Source organism: Orcinus orca, chromosome 5 (assembly GCF_937001465.1).
Source record: "Orcinus orca chromosome 5, mOrcOrc1.1, whole genome shotgun sequence".
Lineage (NCBI taxonomy): Eukaryota > Metazoa > Chordata > Mammalia > Artiodactyla > Delphinidae > Orcinus > Orcinus orca.
Genome location: NC_064563.1, coordinates 93,018,326 through 93,041,557, shown reverse-complemented (window position 1 = coordinate 93,041,557; position 23,232 = coordinate 93,018,326). Strand labels below are relative to the sequence as shown.

Here is a 23,232-nt window from a genome sequence, read left to right as displayed (position 1 = left end):
CATTGAATCTGAATGAGATCCTTGCTGGGTAGAGTAATCTTGTTTGTAGGTTCTTCCCTTTCATCACTTTAAATATGTCATGCCACTCCCTTCTGGCTTGTAGAGTTTCTGCTGAGAAATCAGCTGTTAACTTTATGGGAGTTCCCTTGTGTCTTATTTGTCGTTTTTCCCTTGTTGCTTTCAATAGTTTTTCTTTGTCTTTAATTTTTGTCAGTTTGATTACTGTGTGTCTCAGCGTGTTTCTCCTTGGTTTATCTTGTATGGGAATCTCTGCACTTCCTGAACTTGGGTGGCTATTTCCTTTCCCATGTTAGGGAAGTTTTTGACTATAATCTCTTCAAATATCTTCTCGGGTCCTTTCTCTCTCTCATTTCTTTCTAGGATCCCTATAATGCGAATGCTGTTGCATTTAATGTTGTCCAGAGGTCTCTTAGGCTGCCTTCATTTCTTTTCATTCTTTTTTCTTTATTCTGTTCCACGGCAGTGAATTCCACCATTCTGTCTTCCAGGTCACTTATCCGTTCTTCTGCCTCAGTTATTCTGCTATTGATTCTTCCTAGTGCAGTTTTCATTTCAGTTATTGTATTGTTCCTCTCTGTTTCTTTGTTCTTTAATCCTTGTAGGTCTTTGTTAAACATTTCTTGCATCCTCTCTATCTTTGCCTCCGTTCTTTTTCCGAGGTCCTGGATCATCTGCACTATCATTATTCTGAATTATTTTTGTGGAAGGTTGCCTATCTCCACTTCATTTAGTTGTTTTTCTGGGGTTTTATCTTGGTCCTTCATCTGGTACATGGCCCTCTGCCTTTTCATCCTGTCTGTCTTTCTGTGAATGTGGTTTTTGTTCCACAGGCTGTAGGATTGTAGTTCTTCTTGCTTCTGCTGTCTGTCCTGTGGTGGATGAGGCTATCTAAGAGGCTTGTGCAAGTTTCCTGATGGGGGGGACCGATGGTGGGTAGAGCTGACTGTTGCTCTGGTGGGCAGAGCTCAGTAAAACTTTAATCTGCTTGACTGCTGATGGGTGGGGCTGGGTTCTCTCCCTGTTGTTTGTTTGGCCTGAGGAGACCGAACACTGGAGCCTACCCGGGCTCTTTGGTGGAGCTAATGGCGGACTCTGGGAGGGCTCACGCCAAGGAGTACTTCCCAGAACTTCTGCTGCCAGTGTCCTTTTCTCCACGGTGAGCCACAGCCTCCCCCCACCTCTGCAGGTGACCGTCCAACACTAGCAGGTAGGTCTGGTTCAGTCTCCCCTGTGGTCACTGCTCCTTCCCCTGGGTCCCGATGTGCACACTACTTTGTGTGTGCCCTCCAAGAGTGGAGTCTCTGTTTCCCCCAGTCCTGTCGAAATCCTGCAATCAAATCCCGCTAGCCCTCAAAGTCTGATTCTCTAGGAATTCCTCCTCCCATCAATGAACCCCCAGGGTGGGATGTGAGTCACCCACCCAGCAGTTATGGGATTTGATTTTATTGTGATTGCACCCCTCATACCATCTCATTGTGGCTTCTCCTTTGTCTTTGGATGTGGGGTATATTTTTTGGTGAGTTCCAGTGTCTTCCTGTCGATGATTATTCAGCAGTCAGTTGTGATTCCGGTGCTCTCACAAGAGGGAATGAGAGCATATCCTTCTACTCCACCATCTTGAACCAATCAAATAAAAAACTTATACGTAAGACCTGAAACAATAAAACTCCTGGAAGAACACATAAGGACAAATTTCCTTGACATTGGTCTTGGCAAAGATTTTTTGGGTATGACATAAAAAGCAAAAGTAACAAGAGCAAAAATCATCAAGTTGGACTACATCAACGTAAAATGTATCTGCACAGCAAAAGAAACAATCAGAAAAATGAAAAGACAACCAATGGAATGAGAGAAAATATTTGCAAGCTACCTATCCGATAAGAGATCAATATCCAAAATACATAAGTAATTCATACAACTCAATAGCAAAATCCAAACAATCTGATTGAAAAATGGGCAAGGGAACTGAAGATACATATTGCCAAAGAAGACATGCAGATATCCACAGGTATATGAAAAGGTGATTAACATCACTAATCATCAGGGAAATGCAAAGGAAAACCATAATGAGATATCAACTCACATCTATTAGAATGGCCATCACCAACCAGACAAGAGATAACAGAAACAATAAGCGAATTTCAGAAGCCTGGGAAGTGCAAGATCAAGGTGTCAGCAGATTTGGTGTCTGGACTGACTTTGAATCTTTATGAGGAGCCGCCACATTCTGTCATCATTTGGACATCATTTGGACAGTGCCTTATAAACAGTCCTCAACTGACCAACAAAGAGCTGCTTGGTTTATGGATGGCAGTTGTAAGCAGGACTTCTCAAACTTTCATGATTATGTGAATAACCCTAGTCACCAGGGGATCTTGTTAAAATGCAAATTCTGATTTGATGGCGGAGTAGAAGGACGTGCTCTCACTCCCTCTTGTGAGAACACTGGAATCACAGCTAACTTCTGAACAATCATCCATAGGACTGGGGGGAAACAGAGACTCCACCCTTGGAGGGCACACACAAAGCAGTGTGGGCATCGGGACCCAGGGGAAGGAGCAGTGACCCCATAGGAGACTGAAGCAGACCTACCTGCTTGTGTTGGAGGGTCTGCTGCAGAAGTGTGGGGTGGCTGTGTCTCACCATGAGGACAAGGACACCGTCAGCAGAAGTTCTGGGAAGTATTCCTTGGCGTGTGCCCTCCCAGAATCTGCCATTAGCCCCACCAAAGAGCCCAGGTAGGTTCCAGTTTTGGCTTGCCTCAGACTAAACAACAAACAGGGAGCCCCCCACCCCCCATCAGCAGACAAGCAGATTAAAGTTTTACAGAGCTCTGCCCACCAGAGCAACAGCCTGCTCTACCCACCACCAGTCCCTCCCATCAGGGAACCTGCACAAGCCTCTTACATAGCCTCATCCACCAGAGGGCAGAGAGCAGAAGCAAGAAAAACTACAATCCTGCAGCCTGTGGAACAAAAACCACATTCACAGAAAGACAGACAAGATGAAAAGACAGAGGGCTATGTACCAGATGAAGGAACAAGATAAAACCCTAGAATAACAAGTAAATGAAGTGGAGATTGGCAACCTTCCAGATAAAGAATTCAGAATGATGATAGTGAAGATGATCCAGGACCTCAGGAAAAGAATGGAGGCAAAGATCGAGAAGATGCAAGAAATGTTTAACAAAGAGCTAGAAGAATTAAAGAACAAACAGAGATGAACAATACAATAATTGAAATGAAAACTATACTAGAAGGAATCAATAGCAGAATAACTGAGGCAGAAGAACGGGTAAGTGACCTGGAAGACAGAATGGTGGAATTCACAGCTGTGGAACAGAATAAAGAAAAAAGAATGAAAGGAAATGAAGGCAGCCTAAGAGACATCTGAGGCAACATTAAACGCAACAACATTCACATTATAAGAGTCCCAGGAGGAGAAGAGAGAAAGGACCCGAAAAAATATTTGAAGAGATTATAGTCGAAAAGTTCCCTAACATGGGAAAGGAAATAGCCACCCAAGTTCAGGAAGCGCAGAGAGTCCCATACAGGATAAACCCAAAGAGAAGCACGCTGAGACACATAGTACTCAACGTGGCAAAAATTAAAGACAAAGGAAAATGATTCACAGCAGCAAGGGAAAAACAACAAATAACATACAAGGAAACTCCCATAAGTTTAACAGCTGATTTCTCAGCAGAAACCCTACAAGCCAGAAGGGAGTGGCATGACATATTTAAGGTGATGAAAGGGAAGAACCTACAAACAAGATTTCTCTACCCAGCAAGGATCTCATTCAGATTCAATGGAGAAATCAAAAGCTTTACAGACAAGCAAAAGCTAAGAGAATTGAGCACCACCAAACCAGCTCTACAACAAATGCTAAAGGAACGTCTCTAAGTGGGAAACAGAAGGGAAGTAAAGGACCTACAAAAATAAACCCAAAACAGTTAAAAAATGGTCATAGGAACATACATATTGATAATTACCTTAAATACGAATAGGTTAAATGCTCCAACCAAAATACACAGGGTGGCTGAATGGATACAAAAACAAGACTCATATATATGCTGTCTACAAAAGACCCACTTCAGACCTACGGACACATACAGACTGAAAGTGAGGGGATGGAAAAAGATATTCCATGCAAATGGTAATCAAAAGAAAGTTGGAGTACCAATACTCATATCAGATAAAATAGACTTTAAAAGTAAAGAAAGTTGCAAGAGACAAGGAAGGACACTACATGATGATCAAGGGATCAATCCAAGAAGAAGATATAACAATTATAAATATATATGCACCCAACATAGGATCACCTTAATACACAAGGCAACTGCTAACAGCTATAAAAGAGGAAGTCGACAGTAACACAATAATAGTGAGGGACTTTAACACGTCACTTACACCAATTGACAGATCATCCAAGCAGAACATTAATAAGGAAACACAAGCTTTAAATGACACAATAGACCAGATAGATTTAATTGACATTTATAGAACATTCCATCCAAAAACAGATTACACTGTCTTCTGCAGTGTGCACGGAACATTCTCCAGGATAGATCACATCTTGGGTCACAAATCAGGCCTCATTAAATTAAGAAAATTGAAATCGTAGCAACATCTTTTCTGACCACAAAACTATTAGATTAGAAATCAGTTACAGGAAAAAAAACATAAAAAACACAAACACATGGAGGCTAAATAATACATTACTAATTAACCAAGAGATCACTGAAGAAATCAAAGAGGAAATTAAAACATACCTAGAGACAAATGACAATGAAAACACGATGATCCAAAACCTATGGGATGCAGCAAAAGCAGTTCTGTGAGGGAAGTTTATAGCAATACAATCCTACCTCAAGAAACAAAAAACATCTCGAATAAATAATCTTACCTTTCACCTAAAGGAACTAGAGAAATAAGAACAAACAAAACCCAAAGTTAGTAGAAAGAAGTCATAAATATCAGAGCAGATATAAATGAAACAAACAAAGAAAACAGTAGCAAAGATCAATAAAACTGAAAGCTGGTTCTTTGAGAAGATAAACAAAAGTGATAATCCATTAGCCACACTCATCAAAAAAAAAGAGGGAGAGGATTCAAGTCAATAAAATTAGAAATGAAAAAGAAAAGTTACAACAGACATCGTAGAAATACAAAGCATCCTAAGAGATTACTAGAAACAACTCTATGCCAATAAAATGGACAACCTGGAAGAAATGGACAAATTCTCACAAAGGTATAACCTTCCAAGACTGAACCAGGAAGAATTAGAAAATATGAACAGACCAATCACAAGTAATGAAATTGCAACTGTGATTAACAGTCTTCCAACAAACAAAAGTCCAGGGACAGATGGCTTCACAGATGAATTCTATCAAACAATTAGAGAAGAGCTAACACCCATTCTCTCAAACTCTTCCAAAAAATTGCAGAGGAAGGGACACTCCCAAACTCATTCTATGAGGCCACCATCACCCTGATACCAAAACCAGACAAAGATAGAACAAAAAAAGAAAACTACAGACCAATATCACTGATGAATATAGATGCGAAAATCCTCAACAAAATACTAGCAAACAGAATCCAACAACACATTAAAAGGATCAGACACCATGATCAAGTGGGATTTATCCCAGGGATGCAAGGATTCTTCAATGTACGTAAATCAATCAGTGTGATACACCATATTAACAAATTGAAGAATAAAAACCATATGATCATCTCAATAGATGCAGAGAAAGCTTTCGACAAAATTCAACACCCATTTATGATAAAAACTCTCCAGAAAGTGGGCATGGAGGGAACCTACCTCAACATATTAAAAGCCATAAACGACAAACCCTCAGCAAACATCATTCTCAATGGTGAAAATCTGAAAGCATTTCTTCCAAGATCAGGACCAAGACAAGGATGTCCACTCTCACCTCTATTATTCAACATAGTTTTCAAAGTCCTATTCATGGCAATCAAAGGTACAGAAGTAAAAGGAATACAAACTGGAAAAGAAGAAGTAAAACTGTCACTGTTTGCAGATGACATGATACCATACATAGAGAATCCTAAAGATGCCACCAGAAAACTACTAGAGCTAATCAATAAATTTGGTAAAGTTGCAGGATACAAAAGTAATGCACAGAAATCTCTTGCATTCCTATACACTAATGATGAAAAATCTGAAAAAGAAAATCAGGAGACACTCCCATTTGCCATTGCAACAACAACAAAAAAATACCTAGGAATAAACCTACCTAAAGAGGTAAAAGACCTGTATGCAGAAAACTCTAAGACACTGATGAAAGAAATAAAAGATGATACAAATAGATGGAGAGATATACCATGTTCTTGGATTGGAAGAATCAACATTGTGGAAATGACTATACTACCCAAAGCCATCTACAGATTCAATGCAATCCCTATCAAATTATCAATGGCATTTTTATAGAACCAGAACAAAAAGTCTTAAAATTTGTGTAGAGACACCAGAGACTGAATAGCCAAAACGGTCTTGAGGGGAAAAAACGGAGCTGGAGGAATCAGACTCCGTGACTTCAGAGTATCCTGCAAATGTAAAGTAATCAAACAGTATGATACTGGCAGAAAAACAGAAATTTTGATCAATGGAGTAGGATAGAAAGCCCAGAGATAAACCCACGCACCTATGGTCAACTAATCTATGACAAAGGAGGCAAGGATATACAATGGAGGTCAGTTTCTTCACTAAGTGTGCTGTGAAAACTGGACAGCTACATGTAGAAGAATGTAATTCGAACACTCCCTAACACCATACACAAAAATAAACTCAAAATTGATTAGAAACCTAGATATAAGACCGGACACTATAAAACTCTTAGAGGAAAACATAGGAAGAACACTCTTTGACATAAATCACAGCAAGGTCTTTTTTGATCCACCTCCTAGAGTAATGGAAATAAAAACAAAAATAAAAAAATAGGACCTTGGGCTTCCCTGGTGGTGCAGTGGTTGGGAGTCCACCTGCTGATGCAGGAGACACAGGTTCCTGCCCCGGTCCGGGAACATCCTGCATGCTGCGGAGTGGCTAGGCCCGTGAACCATGGCCGCTGAGCCTGTGCGTCCGGAGCCTGTGCTCTGCAACGGGAGAGGCCACAACAGTGAGAGGCCCGCGTACTACAAAAAAAAAAAAAAGGACCTAATTAAACTTAAAAGTTTCTGCATAACAAATCAACAGACAAAGGATTAATCTCCAAAATATATAAACAGCTCATGTAGCTCAATATTAAAGATAAACAACCCAATCCAAAAATGGGCAGAAGACCTAAATAGGCATTTCTCCAAGGAAGAGATACAGATGGCCAAGAAGCACATGAAAAGCTGCTCAACATCACTAATTATTAGAGAAATGCAAATCAAAAGTACAATGAGGTATCACCTCACACCAGTTAGAATGGGCATCATCAGAAAATCTACAAACAACTAATGCTGGAGAGGGTGTGGAGAAAAGGGAACCCTCTTGCACTGTTGGTGGGAATGTAAATTGATACAGCCACTGTGAATAACAGTATGGAGATTTCTTAAAAACTAAAAATAGAATTACGATATGACCCAGCCACCCCACTACTGGGCATATATCCAGAGAAAACCATAATTCAAAAAGACACATGCACCCCAATGTTCATTACAACACTATTTACAGTAGCCAGGATGTGGAAGTAACCTAAATGCCCATTGACAGATGAATGGATAAAGAAGGTGTGGTACATATATACAATGGAATATTACTCAGCCATAAAAAGGGACGAAATTGAGTCATTTGTAGAGACGTGGATGAATCTAGAGACTGTCATACAGAGTGAAGTAAGTCCGAAAGAGAAAAACAAATATCATATATTAATGCATGTATGTGGAACCTAGAAAAATGGTACAAATGAACCGAAAGTGAGACACAGATGTAGACACAGATGTATGGACACCCAGGGGGGAAAGTGGTGGGGGTGGTGGTGGTGTTGTGACGAATTGGGAGATTCAGTTTGACATATATACGCTAATATGTATAAAATGGATAACTAGTAAGAACCTGCTGTATAAAAAATAAAATTCAAAAATTAAATAAAAATTAAACCATTTTTCTTATAAAAAAGTGTTTAATATATTTTGAGTTAATTTTTTTTATGACTGGTATAAGACAGGGATCCAATTTTATTTTGTGCATGTGATTATCCATTTTTTCCAACACCATTTATTGAAGAGACCATTATTTCTCCATTGAGTATTCCTGGCTTCCTTGTCAAATATTAGTTGACTGTAAATACATGGTTTATTTTGAGGTTCTTAATTCTGTTCCATTGGTCTTTGTGTCCCGCTTTACTCCATTATCATAGTGTTTTACTCCTATATCGTAGTGTTACTATAGTTTTGTAATATAGTTTGAAATCAAGTAATCTGATGCCTTCAGCTTTGTTCTTCTTTCTCAGGATGCTTTGGCTATTCAGGATCTTTTGGTTTCATATGAATTTTAGATGTTTTTAGATTGTTTTTTCTATTTCTGTAAAAAATGCTATAGGAATTTTCATAGTGATTGCATTGAATCTTTAGATGGTTTTGAGTAGTATTGTTTTACCTGATTCCTTCTGGTATTCTTTGCCTTGCTCTGGATAGTCTTCTTCCACACATGTCCTAATCAGTGCACAACTGATAAATCAAGGGCAATTTTCTACAGATCTCTGAAGCTCCCTCTGATCTGCTGTGTACATTCTAGCTATCTTGGAGTCCCCAGTCTCTGAACTTAGTCTCTTTGACTCAAGGGACCTGTGGCTTTTGTTAGGGTCTCCTTTCCTGAGCTGCAGCTCGCACATACTCTATAGGAAGAGCGTTGGGAAATCTTAGGGTTTACATTGTTTGTCTACCTTCTCTCAAGTGTCACTGCCCTGTGACGCCTGTTTTCCAATGTCTGAAAACCATTGTTTTATGTTTTCTCATTTTTTAATACAGATTTTATTTTTTAGAATAGTTTTCGATTTACAGAAAGAATCGAGCCGATAGTAGATATTGTAGATAGTCCAACACCCCACACCTTGTTTCCCCTGTTATTACTGTTGTTCATTAGTACAATACACTTGTCATAATTAATGAACCAGTATCAACACATGACTACTAACTATTGTTCATAGTTCATTTATACTGCTTTAGTTTTTAACCTGATGTCCCTTTTCTAGGACCCCATTCAGGATTCTACATACATTTAGTTGTAATATCTCTTTAGACTCCTCTTGTTTATGGCAGCTTTTCAGATTTTCCTTGTTTTCGATTACCTTGACACTTTTGAGAAGTACTGGTTAGATGTTTTGTAGGATGTTCTACTATTGGACTTTGATATTTTTTTCATGATAAGACTGGGATTGTGGGTTACTGGGAGAAAGACCACAGAGGTAAAGTGGTCATCTCACCATAGCAAGGCTACATACTATCGACATGATTTGTGACTGTTGATGTTGAGCTTGATCACCTGGCTGAAGTAGTGTTTGTTTCTCAGGTTTTTCTGCTGTAAAGTTATTCTTTTCCCCACTTTCCATGCTGTACTCTTTGGAAGGAAGCCACTATTTGCACTCCTCACCTAAGGAATGGGGAGGTATATTCCCCCTCCTTCAGGGCAGAATATCTACATAAATTATTTGGAATTCTTCTGCACAAAAGACTTGTCTCTTCTCCCTCATTTGTAACTTTATTCTGTCATTTATTTATGTTAGTGTAGACTCATGGATATTTATTTTATACTTTGCTTTATAATCCAGTACTACTTTATTTTCTTTACCAATTGTTTCAGCTTTGGCCACTGGGAACTCATTTCTGTACTAATTCGATATACACCCATCTATGTGGCTTTTTGGGTTTTTTGAGTACTTCCCCACTTTCTGACAGTACAAAATGCTCTAGGCTCATCTTCTGTAATTCTTGCCCCAGTCTTAGAATCAGCCATTTCTCGAAGGAGCCCTTTCTTTTTATTGGAAAATCCTATTAGAAACCAAGATCTGGTCACTAGGTATGCTTGTTGCTACAGGGGTATCTTTACTTTTTTTAGGTCCTCTAAGTTGACAGAGCAAAAAATATATGCGTGCATACTAAGCTGTGTATATACACATATCTATGAATATTTCTATATGTAACCATCTGTACCTATATTAAGCCAGGCATGAATTCATACTGATGTCTCAAGCTATAATCTATTACTACATGGATCATTTGAAGAAATTATTTTTAATTAAATTTTATTTATTTTTTTGATTGAAGTAGTTCAGAAGAGTAAAAGGGCATGTAATGAAAATCTTCCTTTCTACCCTTTCTTAACATCCAGCTGTTTTCCGTCTTGGAGGTAACAGACCTTACCATTTTCTGTAGGGGAATTGAGATGGGCAGAAGACCTTCGCAGGACCTGTGAAACAGTTAATTTTTTTTAACTAAATTAATTTATTTTACTTATTTATTTTTGGCTGTGTTGCTGCGTGCAGGCTTTCTCTAGTTGTGGCGAGCGGGGGGCCACTGTTCCTTGCGGTGAGCGGGCTTCTCATTGCAGTGGCTTCTCTTGTTGCAGAGCACAGGCTCTAGGTGCGCGGGCTTCAGTAGTTGTGGCTTGTGGGGTCTAGAGCGCAGGCTCGGCAGTTGTGGTGCATGGGCTTAGCTGCTCTGGGGCATGTGGGATCTTCCTGGACCAGGGCTCGAACCCGTGTCCCCCGCATTGGCAGGCAGATTCTCAACCATATTGCCACCAAGGAAGCCCAAAAAGTTAATTTTTAAAGCAGGTTTACATATCTCCTTCAATTTTAACCTACATGAGAATCAATTGAAGAAGACAGTACCAATACCATTTTATTTTTGAAGTTATTTTTTTCTTTTCTTTTCTTTTTTTTTTTTTTTTGGCTGCACCCCAGGTGGCCTATGGGATCTTAGTTCCCTGGCCAGGGATCAAACCTGGGCCCCCTGCAGTGGAATTGTGGAGTCCTAACCACTGGACCACCAGGGAATTCCCCCAATATCATTTTTACAGTAAGGAAACTGGGGAATAAAAATCTGTTTTCCTCCTAAATTAAAAAAAAATGCGTAAATGTGTTTTGTGGACAATTTAAGAAACAATATAGGAACAACCAAACTTCAGAGTCAGGATTTGACTGTGTTATATAAATCCCATCTCTGCTGGTTTCCAGTGATTTGACCATGCTGTATGTTTTAAACTCTGAGTCTCAATATTTTTATCTGAATATTGGGATAATAATAACCATCTGATACAGCCATTAATTATATTTGCAATGCACTCAATCTTGTGCCTGGCATAAACTAACTGCTCGATGAATGATAGTTATTATTATTTTTGAGTTATAGTTGTTGAGCATAAAACAAACTGTTTTATTATATGCCAGTGAGATTTACGTTAGCCTCAAATACTGGATAGCAGGAACTCTAGTTGTTTCTTTTCCCCCTGCCATCTAGGCAGGTCTATTGGCAGGAAAGTATCATGTTCTGTATTTTAACAACAAATCTTTGGGGCAAGCTTCTTGCTTCTGCCTCTTGATAGAAATGCAAAGTCAAATTTTTATAAAATAAGTTACTAAAATTCCTTTTTACCTTCAATAACTATATATTGGAGTTTCCTTCCAGTATTTAAAGCATTTGGGGGAAGGCCTTTATTTTTTTTAATTTTATTTATTTATTTTTTTCAGTACACGGGCCTCTCACTGTTGTGGCCTCTCCCGTTGCGGACGGAGCACAGGCTCCGGACGCACAGGCTCCGTGGCCATGGCTCATGGGCCCAGCCGCTCCGCGGCATGTGGGATCCTCCCGGACCGGGGCACGAACCCGTGTCCCCTGAATCGGCAGGCGGACTCCCAACCACTGCGCCACCAGGGAAGCCCGGGAAGGCCTTTAATTTGTACCCTGATCTGAGAACTTTAAATAGGGATGAAATTCTAAATAAATCTAAGTGACAATTTGACAGTAAGAGAGGACATTTCTCTCTACCTAAGCTGCTCTTGACAATGGACACTTAACCAGGCTAATCAAATGTGACGTCTATCATCAAAATTAGTAAGGCATGAAAAACCTTTATCATATCATTCATTACATTGCCCATTTGAAAATATGATCTCTTGTGCTTTCTTATGCATTTGGCTGATTTGCTTTGCTGTGCAACAGAAACTAACATGGTATTGTGAAGCAATTATACTCCAATAAAGATCTATTAAAAAAAAAAAAAAGAATGGTCACTTGGTGTTCCCTCTGCAAAGTGAGGGTTTTAGGTTTTTAGGAGAATGTTTAATGGTCCAGGATTTGCCAGTCCCTGTGGAAGTCCTTTTATGTTCATGTTTGCAAAAGAGCTACTGACCTCTTGCATAATTAGAGTTCTTTATCTTCTACTGTTTTTAACTTGGACAGTTTGTAAATAATTTAGTGCTACTTTCTCCAAAGGTTATATCCTTTCCTAAGTTTATTTCCATGGTGGTCTTATTTAATCCTTATTAAGAAGAGAGAACTCACTGATATCCATTGTAGGGATGAGTTAATTAAGGCAAAGAGGATATGCAAGTATTTCCAGATTTACTCATAGTCTGACCCTCTTTTCCTTTTGTATTTAACAAATACAGCTATTAAATCATATATATATACACACACATATATCCAAGTTAGTGTATTATATTTCTTTTTATTTTAAGCTTTGTTTTGTTTTTCATTTCCAGGTGCGTTTTCAAATTAACCTCTCATTTTGTCATAAAGTCATTCACTTTTGTAATCAGTCATTTTGCAATGGTGCTTGTCCTGTTTATGTCTCACTTTTTATAATTTACCAAGGGATTTCCAGCTAACTAAACCTCAGTCAGCTCATTTTATGATTTAGGAAAATGCAGATTTCATCTAATTGGTGAACCAATGTCTGTTTATTAGATAACCTCATGAAGTACAGAATCTAAGGAATAACTTTTTTAAACCAGAGCCTTGCCAGTTTGAATAAAAATGCTTCTATGGGCATTTGGAAATAAAATGCAACTTTGGCTTGGTAATTGTAGCTTGACAGATCTGTTACTAAATTCCAGCACACAGGGAATTCTAAAGGTGAATTGTCAACTTGCTACAAGGTTTTCAACCAGGGTCCATAACAGGTGTATGCAAGTCCACAAATGTCAGGATTTGGCAGATATTGCTTGATAAGATTGTATTGGGAGACTTCCCTGGTGGTGCAGTGGTTAAGAATCCACCTTCCAATGCAGGGGACGTGGGTTCGATCCCTGGTCGGGGAACTAAGATCCAACATGCTGCAGGGCAACTAAGCCCACGCACCGTGAGCCTGTGTGCCACAACCAGTTGAGCCTGTGTGCCACAACTAGAGAGAAGCCTGTGCACTGCAACGAAAGATCCCACATACCACAATGAAGATCCCGCTTGCTGCAACTAAGACCTGATGCAGCCAAATAAATAAATAAAATTAAAAAAAAAGAATGACAGATGATGTTTAAAAACAAGATTGTATTGGGTTTTGAAAGACTGGGTAAAAATACGTGATAATATATAGTTCTGGTGTTTCCCAGTGGTTGCTAGACCTATGTGTGCAAAATTATCTTTACTAACTTAATAAATAAAAATACATTTGACCCTTGAACAATGTGGGTGTGAGAGGGACCGACCCCTTGTGCAGTCGAAAATCCATATATAACTTGACTCCCCCAAAACTTGACTACTAATAGCCAACTGTTGACCGGAAGGCTTACTGATAAACACTCTGTGGACACGTTTTGTATGTTACATGTATTATATACAGTATTCTTACAATAAAGTAAGCTAGAGAGAAGGAAATGTTATTAAGAAAATTATAAGGAATAGAAAATACCCTTACTATACTGTACTGTATTTAGTGATACCATAGGTTTATGTCATCTGTTTACAAGATGAATCATCTGTTAGTACCTACCTCATTATTATTTTTTTTTGTGGAGGCAATTGAAACCTCTTGATTTATTCAGATTATTTAACATACAGTGATGCAACTGTGACCCCAAAGTGTGCAAGTTAAAGCCTTAAACTGCAGCTGAGAGGAGAGGACAGGAACGGTGCACCTGGGCACGGGGGTGAATCGGGCCAGGGGTGGGGCGGCCTGAGGAGCAGGGCCTGGATAGTCCAGGGCCAGGGGAAGGGGGCAGAGACCTTCCTCTGGCCTAGGTCAGGAGCCCAGAAGTGCCACATGGCTGAGGGGGCAGCAGCCCAGGAAGGGGCCAGAGGCAGGGCCAGGAGAGCACCATTTCTGGGGTGGGGCTAGGGAGGGAGGTGCCCGATAGGAGAAGCCGGGGGGACCACCTGTCCCAGGGGTGGGAGCCGGGCTGGAGCAGGCTGCAATGAGAAAGACCTGAGGCAGGCGCAAGGCTTGAGAGCCCAGGCTGGCTGGGCTTAGGGGAACTGAAGAAGGAGGAACCTGTGGGGGCTCCCAGGGCAGCCCGGCCTGGGAGCAGTCCTGAACCTGTGGCGGAAGCCCAGAGAGGGGCCACAGAGCCTCAGGGCCTCCCCTCCTCTCTCCCTGGATAGGAGCTGAGGAACCAGTAGTGCAAATCTGTGGACGACTCAGTTATGGAGGGAGGCTGTGCCCAAAGAGGGACCCTGGGACACAAAGCCTCTGCCGCCTTGGCCTCCACCACCGTCCTCAGTACAGCCTCTTCTCATAAGAGTGCAGGCCGTGGACACCACCCTTCATCTGAGCTGACATGGTCTGCTTCTCAAACTTGAGCTCTCCTGAGTACATGGACCTCAGGACAGACAGGCTACGGGCACCAAAATCGTGGCAGCCGTGCTGGATCCCACTGTGAGGTCGGGCACGAACTTCTGAATGGAGCCTTTGTCCTGGATGGAGCGCGCGACGCCCTGCATGACCTTCACCTTATCTCCCTTGCTGAAGTAGCGCTTCTGGCTGCTGCTGCTCTTCTCCATGGCGTCCAGCGAGCTCATGCCCCGGTACTTCTTGAGCCTCACACCATCCGAGAAGAAGTACTCTCCAGGGGCCTCCATGGTGGTGGCGAGCAGCAAGCCCATCATCACTGTGGAAGCTCCAGGGGCCAGGGCCTTGACCACATGCCCCACGGTCTGGATGCCACCATCGGCTATGACTGGCACCCCGAAGCGCCGGGTGTACTCAGCCGCTTGTACGTGGCAGTGCCCTGGGGCCGACGACAGGCCATCACTTCTTCTTGGGTGATGCAGATGGAGCCACAGCCCACGCCCACACGCAGCCCGTCCACACCAGTGTCAATCGGGTTCTTGGCCTGAGCTGCTGTCACATTTCCCCCAGTCACCTGGAGGTGGGGATACTTCTGCTTGATGTGGTGCACCATGGTGATCTGATACACAGAGTCCCCTTGGGATGAGTTCAGCACTATGACGTTGGCACTCGCCTGGGTGAGCAGGTCCAGGTGGTATTTGTCATCCTCATGGGTACCCATGGCCGCCCCACACAGCAGCTGCTTGTGGGAATCCTTGGAGGCCAGAGGGTAATCCTGGTTCTTCTTCAGGTCAGTGCGGGCAATGATGGCCACTAGCTCGTCTTGATCATTAACAATGGGCAGCTTCCTTCTCTTGCTGTGCTGCAGGATCTCATTTGCCTCTTTCAGTGTCATACCCACTAGAGCCACCACCAGCTCATTCCACGGTGTCATCACCTCACTGAGGAGGGTGTGTGGTCCTTCTCGGTGAGGGAGTCGATGTCTTGGGAGGTGACGACGCCCACCAGCTTGCTGGTGCCCGTCTCAGTGATGGGGATGCCGGAGAAGCCATGCTGGATCTTGGCCTCCAGCGCCTTGCCTACGGTGTGTGAGGGTCTCAGCACCACAGGGTCCGTGATGAAGCCCTGTTCAAACTCCTTGACCTTCCGACCTCGTTGGCCTGGAACTCTGGAGTGCAGTTTCGGTGAATGAAACCGATACCGCCCATCAGAGCCATTGCGATGGCCACGTCAGCCTCTGTCACAGTGTCCAGGGGGGAGGAGATGAGAGGCGTCTTCAGCATGATCTTCCAAGTCAGGGCTCAAATCAGGTCCACCTCATCAGCTGTGAAGTCTATGAATCCTCAGAGAATCAGTAAATCTCTGTGAAGAGAGGAAAGTGAATGTAACTGGGTGAGGAGGGGTCCCTGAAAAGGGAAGGGCCTGCCACGCCCGGGGAAGCATCACAGCCGGTGGGGAGAGGAGCAGAGCCTCTGAGCCCCGTGCCATGTCAGGACTGAACCACCCTCATGCCCCCTGCTAGCACCTTGTCGACTTTAGCCCCCATTATTGTCTTAAATGATACAAAAAACTGTAGATGTTATATGTACTACTAATGCTGGACATCAGAAATGAAATAAATTGGTATTCCCTGGTGGTCGAGTGGTCAGGACTCCGAGCTTCCACTGCAAGGGGCACTTTTTTGATCCCTGGTCGGAGAACTAAGATTAGGCATGCTGTGTGGCAGGACCAAAAAAAAAACAATGAAAAAAAAATAATGTGAAAAAGAAATTCACATTTATTTACAGGTATAATGATTCTTGCATTGATAACGAAGAAGCAGCTATATGATTGCTTTATGGTAGCCTAGTAATTTACACAGTTGCTTCATTGTAGTCTAGCACATACACTAATGAATTAATAATCTGTAAGGGTTTATGTGCATAAGTTTTGATAAATTTTAACTTTTTAATAATGGATATGTGTATATTTTATGGCAGTAAATGATAAAATTGGCTAGTTCCTACATATATTTTATGCATTTGTGACATACTTAATTTTTTCTTAATTTTTTGATATTTTAGGCTATATAGTTTGTCTATGAATTTTTTTCAAATTGTCTCAAATCTCCAAGAAATTTTCCAATATATTTATTGAAAAAAATCTGTATATAAGTAGACCCATGCAGTTCAAACCTGGGTTGTTCAAGGTTCAGCTGTATTTGTGAGGAAGTGAGATTTATCAGAAACAAAGTTGATTTGCCTCCTCTAGATGCTGAGTTGATATGGAAGGATTTAGCTCTGTGTGTATGTGTGTGTGTGTGTGTATACACCATGTCTTATTTCTCTCATTTATAAAATTCTGGCTACTTTTATGTTTTAATGTAGCATGGTGTGGAAGAGGGCTGTACAATCGAATTTTCTATGATGATAGTAGCCACTAGGCTCCTGTGGCTATTGAACTGTGCCTAATGCAAATGAGTAACAGAATTTTAAATTAAATTAAATGTTAATTAGTTTAAATCTGAATAGCCATCTGTGACTAATGGCTACTGTATTGGACAGTGCTGTTGTAGGCACTGACATACCAGCAATGCTCCCAATACAGTGAGAACTGCTAGGTTAACATGTATTGTAGGGGAATGGCTACTAAACACTGCTATTTCAGGTGTGAAACAGCAAAATTCTCTGCTCTCTTACCCCAAGATAAATATTACCTGTATCATTGATTTGATTAGTATCATGTGTTGTATCAACTCTTTCATTTTCTGTCTTTTCTCCGTAAGAATGGCTAGCCTTGACTTCACTGTATTTCTTCTTCATTTAGCACATGTTTATTGAGCACCTGTTATGTCTCGGTGCTGGGTGTGCAACGGTGAATAAGAATGATCAGGTCCCTGTTCCCACAGGGAAGGGTTAGCTTGTCTACTCCCTAATCTCAACCTTCCCCCTCCCCATGTCCCCAGCATCTGGGATAGTAACAACTGGACATACTGCTAAGTGAACAGATAAAAGAATATTTCTGGATTATTCCTTTGAGACTCATTGTTTCTAGACTGTATGAGGAAGCTAATTGATCTTTTATGCTTCTACTGTCCTTTCGATTCTTCCTTTGTTCACTTTTCCCCTTCAGCCAATTGAGTGCTTTGGTAGGGCAGCCTTGTCCAAATTGAAGTGGCTGAAAATAAATAGAATTATCCTTCCATCATGCTATTTTTTCTTCTTTACCTCTTGGTCTTTTTTTCTTATTTTCCACATTAAATTTGAGATAAGAGTTGAGGAAGGGGACAGATGGCCAAGCAGAGGACTCATGGGCAGGGTTGTGAGGTGTACAACTCCAGTCCTTCTCTCTCTAATTTACTCTTTTCCCTTCAAGCCATGGATACATGACTGACTTTTCCCTTCATGTTCCTTCTATTAGAAGACTGTTTCCCAATATTCCCAGCACTTGCCTCTTTCTACTCTAAAAAATTGTCTCACTTTCCTTTGAAGGACAGGTCAACATAAAAGAAAACTAAAAGTCAACCTTGAGGTCATTCATTATAAAGTTTACATTCTTTTTTTTTTTTTTTTTTTTTTGCGTTATGCGGGCCTCTCACTGCTGTGGCCTCTCCCGTTGCGGAGCACAGGCTCCGGACGCGCAGGCTCAGCGGCCATGGCTCACCGGGCCCAGACGCTCCGCGGCATGTGGGATCTTCCCGGACCGGGGCACGACTCCGTGGACCCTGCATCGGCAGGCGGACTCTCAACCACTGTGCCACCAGGCAAGGCCCCTAAAGTTTACATTCTTGATTGACCTCATACTCTTAAAACATTCCTCTAATCAACTTAACATTTTTAGTAAATGCCCTATAGGAGTTTTCTTCTGTACTTTTTTGACTTTGTGGTGATTATCAATGTAGATATTTAACAAGATCTGCAGGAAATCTATATTTGTTCCAATAGGAGCACCTTTATTTTGTTTGGATGAACAGTTGTTCTGTGGTGGTCAAATATACTCAAAATAACTATACCATCAAAAGTCAATCTCAAAAAAAAAAACCAAAAAACAAAACAAAACAAAAAGAAGTCAATCTTGGGCTTCCCTGGTGGCGCAGTGGTTGAGAGTCCGCCTGCCGATGCAGGGGATACGGGTTCGTGCCCCGGTCTGGGAAGGTCCCACATGCCGCGGAGCGGCTAGGCCCGTGAGCCATGGCCGCTGAGCCTGCGCGTCCAGAGCCTGTGCTCCGCAACGGGAGAGGCCACAGCACTGAGAGGGCCGCATACTGCAAAAAAAAAAAAAAAAGTCAATCTCGATTCCATTTAAAAATCAAATTTGAAACTGCAATCACATTTTTAATAACCTCACTCCAGAGGCTCTGTATTTTTTTGTGAGCGTGGGGATCTATCCAGGAGGTCGATCTCCTTACTGCATACCTGGTTTTGAATTGTTCGTAGGATTAGGAGGCTTTCAGTCATGTGCCAGAAAGCTAACTGCTTTCTTTCCTATTGCTTCTGTAACAAAGTATCCCAAACTCAGTGGCTTAAAGCAACACACATTTATTCTCTTACAGTTCGGGAGGTCAGATGTCCAAAAATTAATCTTGGGCTAAAATCAAGGCATCAGGAGGCTTGCGTTCCTTCTGGATGCTCTTGGGGAGAATTGGTTTTATTGTCTTTTCTAGCTTCTAAAGGCTGACCACATTCCTTGGCTTGTGGCCCTGCATCAATCCTACCTCTGCCTCTGTTGTCATATCTCCTCTCTGATCCTGACCCTCCTGCCTTCCTCTTAAAAAGCCTTTGTGATTATGTTGGGCCCACATGCATAATCCAGGATAATCTCCCACTGTCAAGATGCTTAACTTAATCACATCTGAAAAATCACTTTTATCGTGTAAAGCAACATATTCACAGGGATTAGGATGTGGGCATCCTTGGGAACTCATATTATGTTAACCATATCAACTCTAACTTAAAAAAAGAAAGGGCACATTTGCTGCAGAGCCTCATTTGTTCTTTTGACATGTCCCCATCCTTTTTTTTTTTTTTTTTTGTCCCCAACCTTTTTTAAGCACTTCCTTACCTTTTGGGTAGCCATGACTCTGGATATCAGAGTTGTGGAAACGTTCTTTATGTTTTTTTTTTTGTTTTTTGGCTGCACCCCGTGGCTTGTGAGATGTTAGTCCCCAACCAGAGATTGAACCTGGGCCTGGCAGTGAAAGTGCCGAGTCCTAACCACTGGACCACCAGGGAATTCCCAAGGTTCTTTAAATCATTAAGAGTGGCTGAAGGAACTGCAAACTTGGGTGCTAAGGTGCAAATTCAAACTAAGAAGGCTCTTGTTACTGATTTTCACCTTGTATTTAATGCAGACATTAGGAGAACATTTCTTTTGCTAAAGGACAGCTGCTTTTCCTTCTACAACTCCAAACTCTACATACTTCTTTTTAAATTTTTAAGGCTCAGCCTCATAGTCACTCAATCTCTTCCGATCCAAGTGGATGAAAGATACAGTGTCCCTTGTTTCCTTTCTCTCCCTCATCTTCCACATCCAATCTCTCAGAAATTTAATTTTTGCCTCCAAAATATCTATTGAATTTGGTCTATTCCTCCCATCCCTGCTGCCACCATCCTTGTCCAAGTGCCCATGATCTCTCAGCAGAACTTCTAGAATAGTCTCCCAAAAGGCCTCTCTGCTTCCATAGTTGTCTATCTCCAATCCATTTCCAAAGAACAAGTATAGTGATTAAAAATTTAATATATGTATGTATGTGTACATATCTATATCTTTATATCTGGATGTGTGAATCTGGTTATGTCACTTCCCAACTTAAAACATTTTCCGAAGGTTTACTTTGTACTTAGGGGAAAAAAAAAATCTGAATCCTTTATAATAAACTACAGACTCCCTGCTTACCTCTTCAACCTTATCTCCTCGTTCCTTGACTACCATGTCCCTATCAACCTGGACATCTTTAATGTTTCAGAGATGCCCAGCTGTCATCCACACTGGGGACATCTATTTGTACAGATGACTCTCTTTTCCTGAAGCTCTTTTACTTCCTGTTTTCAATGACTAACTCCTTTCCATCCCTTCAGTTTCAGTTCAAGTGATACCTGATCAGCACCACTTTCTAATACTTTCATTTGTGTTAAGTCCCCACTTTTCTGTCACTGAAATTCCCCCCACAGAAATTTTTACAGTTTGAAAATTTATATTTATTTATTAGTTATCTTGACTATTCTTTCTCTTTCTCATTGGCTTGTAAACTCTGAGCGGAGGGCACCACGTTTATTTTATTCCCAGAATGACCAGTGCTTAGCATGGTGCCTTGCATATGATAATTATTCAAGAAATATTTGTTGAAAAAATGAATTAAATATAGAATAAATATTTGGGTAAGTGGTAAAATATCTTTTTAGGACTTTATTTTTGTGAGTTGAGAATCACAATGTTCAAGCAAGATGTGTTGCTAACTGGGAGAGTGAGAAACCAGTTTAAAGGTATACAGTGTAGTTCAAGGTACTTTTTTTTGTGGTACGCGGGCCTCTCACTGTTGTGGCCTCTCCCGTTGCGGAGCACAGGCTCCGGACGCGCAGGCTCAGCGGCCATGGCTCATGGGCCCAGCCGCTCCGCGGCATGTGGGATCTTCCCAGACCGGGGCACGAACCCGTGTCCCCTGCATCGGCAGGCAGACTCTCAACCACTGTGCCACCAGGGAAGCCCCAAGGTACTTTTAAATTAAATATTAAACGCCACAACTTGTTTCACTTTGGTAGAAAACAGGCCAAGGAGTAAGAGTGTGTTTATAATTAAAATAACACCAAAAATAGCATTTTGATTAAAATTTGAGAAAGTTAAGATCTAAGGTATAACCAAAATGAAAGATATTCAAAATTCTTATAAGAAAATAAAAACAAAGCAAATAAATAACATAAGCAAGTAAAAGAAACAAAAGCAAAACCAAAAGCTCTCTATTAACAAAGGAGGATGGTAGTGGGGTGGGGAGCATTTCTTTTTCTCTAAAATTGTCAACTACTGCAAAAAAGCATGTTTACTAAAACTTTTTCAGGGCTATGTTAAGGATTCAATAATATTGAAAAACAATGACAAATGTGCTTATTTTGCTTTGGTCTCCTGATTATTTTAGTAGGGGTGATTTTTAGGGTATTATAAGTTGTCTTCAGGGAGGCAGTTAGAGGCCTGGGTGCTACTGGTATATAATAGAAACAAATCCTTGTGTACGGAGGGAAAAACTTTACTATAGCTTAAGGTCAAACTAGAGCTGGAGTATAGATTGAAAAGCCCAGTTTATAACACCAAAAGTAGGGACTGTGTGCCATAATAATTGAACTTCTGACAAAATGAAAGTTACTTCAGGAGAGAAATATAGAGAAAGTTGACTTTATTCTTTAATAAATGTGAAACATAAAGCATATAAAAACTTAAATTCTGAGTATCATTTTAATGTTCAAAGACTATATAATATGTGTGTTTCTTCATGGAGTGTACATTTAATAGCTAAACATACTGAAATTCTTATGGAAATATTTATTTCTTACTAATTAAAAAATGCATTGGTCCATTGGTTTTATCCTATGGGTTCTTACTTTTTTTTTTTATGGCATGAACTATCTTGGTGGCTCATTTTTTTTTGTTTTTTAACATCTTTGTTGGAGTATAATTGCTTTACAGTGGTGTGTTAGTTTCTGCATTATATCAAAGTGAATCAGCTATACATATACATATATCCCCATATCTCCTCCCTCTTGTGTCTCCCTCCCACCTTCCCTATCTGACCACTCTAGGTGGTCACAAAGCACTGAGCTGATCTCCCTGTGCTATGCAGCTGCTTCCCACTAGCTATCTATTTTACATTTGGCAGTGTATATATGTCCATGCCACTCTCTCACTTCGTCCCAGATTACCCTTCTACTCCCTGTGTCCTCAAGTCCATTCTGTATGTCTGCATCTTTATTACTGTCCTGCCCTTAGGTTCTTCAGAATGATTTTTTTTAAATTTTAGAATTTAATTTACTTTTTTATACAGCAGGTTCTTATTAGTTACACATTTTACACACATCAGTGTATACATGTCAATCCCAATCTCCCAATTCATCACACCACCACCCCCCGCCACTTTCCCCCCTTGGTGTCGATACGTTTGTTCTCTACATCTGTGTCTATATTTTTGCCCTGCAAACCGGTTCATCTGTACGATTTTTCTAGGTTCCACATACATGTGTTAATATACGATATTTGCATTTCTCTTTCTGACTTACTTCACTCTGTATGACAGTCTCTAGGCCCATCCACGTCTCTACAAATGCCCCAGTTTCATTCCCTTTTATGTCTGGGTAATATTCCATTGTATATATGTGCCACATCTTCTATATCCATTCATCTGTCGATGGACATTTAGGTTGCTTCCATGTCCTGGCTATTGTAAATAGAGCTGCAGTGAACATTGTGGTACATGACTCTTTTTGAAATATGGAATTCTCAGGGTATATGCCC

General features: G+C 41.0%; 1 pseudogene; it reads right to left on the bottom strand.

The window, feature by feature from the left end:
- Window positions 1–14,470: 14,470 nt before the first annotated feature.
- LOC101285002 (inosine-5'-monophosphate dehydrogenase 1-like) lies at window positions 14,471–20,667 on the bottom strand (annotated as a pseudogene).
- Between the last annotated feature and the right edge of the window lie 2,565 nt (window positions 20,668–23,232).